The 7,823-nt window shown below is 39.4% G+C and overlaps 1 long non-coding RNA gene across 1 annotated transcript in view; it reads left to right on the top strand.

The window, feature by feature from the left end:
- LOC107628306 overlaps positions 1 to 7,435 on the top strand; it is a 15,624-nt gene extending 8,189 nt beyond the window's left edge. The window contains exon 5 of the long non-coding RNA XR_001617697.2: positions 7,297 to 7,435. This is a non-coding gene — a long non-coding RNA (uncharacterized LOC107628306). The remainder of the gene's footprint in view (positions 1 to 7,296) is intronic.

Below are 7,823 nucleotides of genomic sequence, written 5' to 3'. Positions count from 1 at the left end.
TGGTAACCAGAATCTAGTGGCAGACCACTTGAGTCGCCTTAAGCATATTAGGGATGACTCCATTCCTATAGATGATAATTTCCCATTTGATAACCTGCAAGCAGTATCTGAAGTAGTCCCTTGGTATGCGCCTGTAGCTAATTATCTAGTTAACCGCACTTTTCCTCCAAACTTTACTAAGCATCAAAGAGACAAGCTGAAAAGCGAGTCCAAATATTATATATGGGATGACCCATATTTATAGAGATGTGACGTGGACTAGGTAATTAGACGGTGTGTGCCTCAATCAGAATTCCAGTCCATTTTAGAGGCCTTCCACTCATCTGAGAGTGGAGGACATTTTGGCCCTCAAAGAACAGCTAGAAAAATTTTAGACTGTGGATTCTGGTGGCCTACTCTTTTTAAAGACGCTGCTGAATTTTGTAAATCTTGTTCCCCATGCCAAATGTTTGGTAATATATCCAAGAGGGATGAGATGCCTCAACAGACTATACTTTTCTGTAAAATTTTTTATGTTTGGGACATTGACTTCATGGGTCCATTTTCACATTCTAATGGTTATTTTTATATATTGCTAGCTGTAGATTACATTTCTAAATGGGTGGAAGCAATTCTTACCCGCACTGATGATGCTAACACTGTTGTTTCCTTTGTTAGAACCCATATTATTTATCGCTTTGGATCACCACGAGCAATCGTGAGCGATCAAGGCACCCATTTCTGTAACAGGAGACTAACAGGATTACTAAAGAAGCATGGGATAGTTTATAAAGTGGCAACAGCCTACCATCCTCAAACTAATAGGCAAGCTGAGGTGTCTAACAGAGAGATAAAGAGTATATTGTAGAAGATAGTCAAACCTCATAGAAGAGACTGGAGCACCAGGCTACAAGATGCACTCTGGGCATACAGAACAGCATACAAGACACCCATTGGGATGAGTCCCTTCCGCTTAGTTTATGGAAAAGCTTGTCACCTCCCAGTTGAGGTAGAGCACAAAGCCTTTTGGGCAGTAAAAGAGTGCAATATGGAATTTGAGAAAGCCGGAGTTGAAAGGAAGTTGCAACTGCAAGAATTAGAAAGCCTTCGCCTAGAAGCTTATGAGAACTCAAGGCTGTACAAGGAAAAGATGAAGGCTGTGCATTATAAGCACATCAAGAGGAGAGAGTTCCAACCTAGGGACTTTGTCCTCCTTTACAACTCTAGACTGAGGCTCATGTCAGGCAAGTTGAGATCAAGATGGGAAGGTCAATATAGAGTAGAGAAGGTTGAGCCATACGGAGTTTTCCACCTGAGTCATCCTTCAAGCTCTAAATTCATCAAAATTAATAGACATCACTTAAAGCTATATCATGGTGAGAAGGCGACAAAAACCAAGGAGTTAGAGATCTTCCTCTTGGAGGATCCACCCATAGCAGAAGACTGAGCTAGTGGAGCGTCCAACTTAAGGACGTTAAAGCAAAGTGCTGGGTGGGAGACAACCCACCATGGTATGATCGTTCCTTTCTTTCTTCTTAGTTTTCTTTTTCAATAACTCTTCTCATTATTAGCACAGTTAGTTTGCATATTCATTTGTAATATTAAAAAAAAGCGAAAGGAGGAAAGCGGCATGCGATGCGACAGCGTCACCAACGCGTCCGCGTCGTATTGCCCTGGGAAGCAAACGCAAACTTAACAAAAAGTCACGCGAGAGCGTGGCTGGAGGCGTGCCTTAGGCACAAATTGATCCACGCGACCGCGTCACTGACGCGTCCGCGTCATGTGGGAAAAATGCCTCCCACGCATCCGCGTCACTCACGCGGATGCGTGACCTAAAAATCGACGTAAGAAAGGGTGCATGGCCGAAAGTTGTGCTGGAGTGTGGCTGGACTGGCGCTAGACGCACAAGCCTTACCACGTGAACGCGTGCCCCACGCGTCCGCGTCGTCTTCCAATATTGGCCACCCACGCGATCGCGTCCACCACGCGATCGCGTCCACCACGCGAACGCGTCACCCTGGAATTTGGCAACAATGAGTTTCAAACAGAGAGTTGTGCGAGCGCGAGGCTGCCCTCGCGCCAGTAGCACCGAACGAGTCATACGTCCGCGTGACCGACGCGACCGCGTCGATTCATATAAGCGCCATCCGTGCGAACGCGTACCCCACGCGTCCGCATCGATTGCGCTACACAGCTTATCCTAATCTGCCAAAATATCTTATCTTTCTCTTCCCCAAATCCTACTTTTTCTTTTCCCTTCTTATTTCTTTCTTTCCCTTTCTTTCTTCTTCCTTCTTTCTCACTTTCTACTTTCTCTCTCTCTCACCACCATTATCAAGGTTTTTCTTTTCTTCTTCCCTCCTTACTTTTCTATTCTTCTTCTTATTTTTATGTTTTCTTCTTCTTTTCTTTTTCTTTTCACTTTCATTATCCATGTTTTCTTTTTCATTCTTTTTCTTTTAATTGGTGTTGGAAATTTATTAGGGTCATTATTATTCCTTATGATTTGCTTGTGGATTGTTAAGGAATTGTTTGGAAATTATATATTAATTTTTAAGGGTTGCTTGCATGTTCAATTCAATACTTTCAATAGCTTATTCACCATGCATGCTATGTGTTTGTGAAAACGCCCATATGGCATTTTGCACCATTTTGAGATTTCTTTTAATCTACTACTCTAATTGCTTGCTTTTCACAAAAACCCTTCTTTTATTTTATTATTTAAATATAATTGTTATTACAAACAGGTTATTAGTTTGAAAGGCTTGGTAATCTAACTTGGACAGTGAATGCTTGATCTATGCTACTCACGCCTTTGCCGGCATGCCAATAAACACCTTGAATTTATTTGTCATCTTATGCACTTGTTATTTTTTTCCATGGATGATTTTTCACATGTAGTCATGACCATGTGTTAGCATCATTCATCTTTCATGTGCATTGTTTACCACCTTTCCCGCCTTCTTCCTCGCTCTAACCCTTGATGTTTTAACATACTTGCTCTTTTCTTTCTTTTAGGATGGCCACCAAGAAAGGCAAAGAGAAAGCTACTCCCAATTCAATAGCAAGAAGAGGAACAAAAAGACCATTAGTGGCAGAGCCATCTTCAACTGCAGTTAAGCCCTCAACAAAAAAGAATTAAGAGGATTATAAAGGTTGATGAAAAAGAGAAAGCCTTCCCAGCAAAGGACACTGCGCGATTTACCAACCGCTACTGTGAGCAGATGTTCCCCATCCTGGCAGAAAGGAGTTACAACATCGAATACCTTCTTATCCTCCCGACCCGTATTGCTGAATTTGTTGAGCCGCAAATTGAACGAAGACAATGGGTTTCCTACAGAGACAGCCACGGCAGGTTAATCTTTCCTGGGTAGTCGAGTTCTACTCTAACTTCCACCTGCCAACCCTGCAGTCTGTCTATGTCCGTCAGAAGTAAGTCCCCATTACAGAAGAGGCCATTCAACGAGCTTTAGATCTTCCCCTACTCCAGAAGGACTAGATGCATTTCAAGAGGCCGCACTCAAGCGCCAGATGTACCAATTTGACTGGGACGCTGTTCTCAGAGTTATCGCACTACCTGGCAGCAGATGGATTTATAGATACCATCATTCTCATCCTAAGAGAATATCGGCTTCCGCACTTACCTTGGAGGCTCGCGTATGGGCACAGATTATGTCTCATTACATATTTCCGAGCACTCATGAGTCCTCCTTCACTGCGGAGATGGCCGTTCCACTATGGTACATCCTTATAGACCAGCCTCTAAACCTACCAAGACACATCCGGAATGCCATGGATCTTGTCTCAGCAGCAGGAGTCTCCTACAGAGCTGGAGACACCAAAGCCATGCTCCCACGGGATGATCAGTACGTCCCTAACGGCAAATATATCAGATCCCCAGCAGCCACTACAAGCCAACCTACTGAACCGGTTGAAGACATTCTACCTTCAACACCACAAACACCTACAACAAACCAACTGCTCCATCAGATACTTGAGAGGTTGGATCGGCAGGAACACAAAGCAAAGCTAAGAGAGCGCCGTAACAAGCGCCGATTCACATACCTCAAGGAGCTACTTATGGGAAAATATAAAGACCCAGACATCCCAGACTCCACTTCATTTATCAGCACAGAGAGCCATGACGGTCCCGACTGTGGAGATACTGCTACTAGCCCACCTTTGTTCCTGACAGATGGCACCAAGGACGGTGCAAAGCCTTAAGTGTGGGGAGCTCGGTCAGTACCTGACTTCCGGAGGTAATTTCTCTTCCTTAACACTAATAAAATAGGATATTTAGTTAGTTTTTCGTTTGTAGAATAGGATAAATTACATAGTAATAGGTTAGTTGCATGCATGTTCTACTTGATTGAAAAGATAATAAGTTTCTTCTAAGACTCTATTTTTAGAACAAAATTTCACTAATTTTAATCAAAACTTTTATGTTAAATTTGCTTGAAGTTGTATTTGGAACATGGGTTTTGAGCCAAAGAACACACAACCTGTGAGACTTTGAGCCTAAATACATGGTTACATTATTTAACCATAATTATTTTATTCTTGTGTGTTTACTTCTCTATGATTGTAATCTATATTTTGTTTCATCCTATATGTCCAATGTTTAATATATTTATATGCTTGCATATGATTGAGGCCATTATTTGTTTAGCTCACTTATCCAAATTAAGCCTACCTCATAAGTTACCTTTGTTAGCCATTTTGAGCCTTTAAATCTCATTTGTTCTGTATTTTACCACATCACTAGCCTTAAGCGGAAAAATAATTATATATCCCAATTGAATCTTTGGTTAGCTTAAGATAGAATTATGTGTTAATTAAGTATGGGAAAATTATAGGAACAAAAGATAATAAGGGAATGTGTCATGATAATATAATGAGAATTTGGGTACCTACTCATGTGAAACTATAAAAGAAAATTAAAAATCTATGTGCATTGATAAGCTATGTTTATTTTTATTCTTAAAAAAAATCCAAAAATATTCAATAAATAAATAAGGGGACAAAATTACCCCAATGCTAAGTTAAAATTCAAGGATCAATGCATATATGATAAAATTAAAAATAAAAGTTGATACATGAGTATGGAATATGAAAGGGAAATTTTGGGTAGCTAGGTATGAATTTTAAGTTATATAGAATATATATGTGTGTGTGTGTGTGTGTGTGTGTGTGTGTGTGTGTGTGTGTGTGTGTGTGTGTGTGTGTGTGTGTTAGGTGAAAGCTTGGGTTAATTAAAGATTCAATTTATAAGCTTACTCAGCCATATATGTACCCTTACCCTTACCTTGGCCCCATTACAACCTTGAAAAGACCTCATGATGTTTGTATTGGTACATTAAATATTGTTGATTGGTTAGGTGAAGAACAAAAAAAATTAGAAAGCATGATTAGAGAAGAATAGAGTGATTACTCTATACACTAGAGAGACTAGAGCATACATACATCATCAGTAAGGGTTCAATGCTTAAATTCTATGTTCCCTGCTTTCATGAGCTACCTTCTTGCATTTTTATCTGTTGTTACTATATAAGAATTGAATTAGTGGAATTTGATTTGTGATTGTCTTGAAGAGCTTATTTACTTTTGACCAAGTGGACAAGAATCATATAGTTGCATTCACATATATAGGTTGCATTGCATTGCATGAGTTTTACATGTTCCCACTCATTTATTTTATCTCCTTCAACTAAGCATGAGGACATGCTAATGTTTAAGTGTGGGGAGGTTGATAAACCATTATTTTATGGTCTATATTGTGTTTAATTGTGTGGTTTTATCAAATCTTTACCCACTTATTCATATCATTAGCATGTATTTACAATTCCTTCCCAAAAATTACTCCATGGTCGAAAACTTGCTTCCTAGAGACTTTTAATTATGTATTTTAATTCTCCTTTATTCCATTCGATGCCGTGATCCGTGTGTTAAGTGTTTCAGGCTTTATAGAGCATGAATGACTTGGGGATTGGAAAGGAGGCTCGCAAAAATAGAAGGAACACAAGAAATTAAGGAGATGACCAGCGAGAAGTGATGCGGGCGCATGGCTCATGCGACCGCGCGAAATAGAGGAAATTGCAGTGACGCGATCGCGTGCCTGACGCGATCGCGTGCCTGACGCGAACGCATGGATTAGAAACTGCACAAGTGACGCGAATGCGTGGACGACGCACACGCGTGGTAAGGCAAAACGCTGGATGACGCGAACGCATGGATGACGCGATCGCGTGACGTGCGCGATCTGCAGAATCTGCAGAATTTACTGGGGGCGATTTTGGGCTCTGTTTTGACCCAGTTTTTGGCCCAGAAAAGCAGATTAGAGCCAGGGAACATGCAGAGACGAAGGACGACATTCATTTCGCATAATTCTAGTTTTAGATCTGATTTTACTCCTCCTCTAGGTTTTCTCTCTACACATCCATAGTTCTTAGGATTTTGATTTTTATTGCTTTTTTTGGATTGGGATATTGAGAAGAGTTATTCCCTTCGCCAAGACTTCATCATTCTAGTTTGTTTCCTTACTTGTCACTTACTCTTTCATATCCTTAATTTATTCAGAGTTATTATTGGATTATTTTTAGAATTTATTAATACAAGAACTATTTTTATTTTTAATTGATCCTTTTGATTATTATTTATCATGTCTTTCTTTATTTTTCTTTCTTATTTTGTGAAGTTTACAATCATAATGAGCGAGTAGTTCCATAACTTGATTGGGAGTTGATTGAAAGGAGGACCTTGAGTTGGAATGCTCAAGAGTAAAATTATAATTGGGTTTATCGTTGGGTCGCCCTCTAGTCACTGACACTAGTCCTTCCCAAGGGAGAGGATTAGAACTTGTGAATAGAAACTGACTTCCAACTTGCTTAACTTTCCTTTATCTGGTAAGAGATAACTGAGCAGAACAACCTTCGATTATCAATTGATCTTGGGAGAACTCCAACAAGGATAGGACTTTCGACTAATCTACTCCCGGTCAAGGTTTTTATTTAAATTACTTAAATTCCCTGATTTAATTTCCTGACTATCAAACTCAAACCCTTTTGGAAAACATCTGATTAATAAAATAGCACATCTCTCTGCAACTCGTTGGGAGACGACCTGGGATTCATACTCCCAGTATTTTAATTCTAATTTTTTGACAACCCTTCTAAATTGATAAGCGGATTTTTGTTGGTTAAGGAATGTACTTGCAACATTCTTCTTACATCAATTTCTTAATCCACCAATTTCCGCCATGTCAGTAATCAATTAAAGTTCTTCTTCATCCTTTTTGGAGCTGTATCTTGATGGAGGTAGGTAGTCAATTAAAGCTCTTCTTCATCCTTTTTTTATTCTTCAGCTATGTGTTTGGATCAGAAATTGTAGATTCAAGAATCAGAATTTGGAGTTTTCACGTGAAAGTCACTATTATGGCAGATCTAAGAAACAGATTTACGAAAGTTACCATTATAGACTGGGATTTGGGATTTGCTCAAGTAAGTAGAGGAATGCTTCCTTTTTAATTATTTCCACAGATTATAGATTATGCACTAATATAAAGCTTGAAGTGCCTTTGAAGTTTATTTCATAAAATGATGCTATAAATGCTATTTGTAAACCCCGTAAAATAAGCGAATAATTAATCAATAAATTAACTTTTAATAAAAGAAATTAGAAATATAAATTTTATATTTAAATAGGATAGAACTAATTAAAACAAGAATTTAGATACTAATTTCAAAAAATTTGGCCCAAGATTGGACCGAACGGACCGAACCGGTCGAATTGGGTCCGAACCGGGCCCGTGGGCCCGACCAACTCAATAAATATGATGAGTTGAAGCT

The sequence above is a fragment of the Arachis ipaensis genome, chromosome B02 (assembly GCF_000816755.2).
Source record: "Arachis ipaensis cultivar K30076 chromosome B02, Araip1.1, whole genome shotgun sequence".
In the NCBI taxonomy this organism is placed as follows: Eukaryota; Viridiplantae; Streptophyta; class Magnoliopsida; order Fabales; family Fabaceae; genus Arachis; species Arachis ipaensis.
The sequence above is the reverse complement of the archived record's forward strand: the minus strand, read 5'-3'. Positions and strand labels throughout refer to the sequence as shown.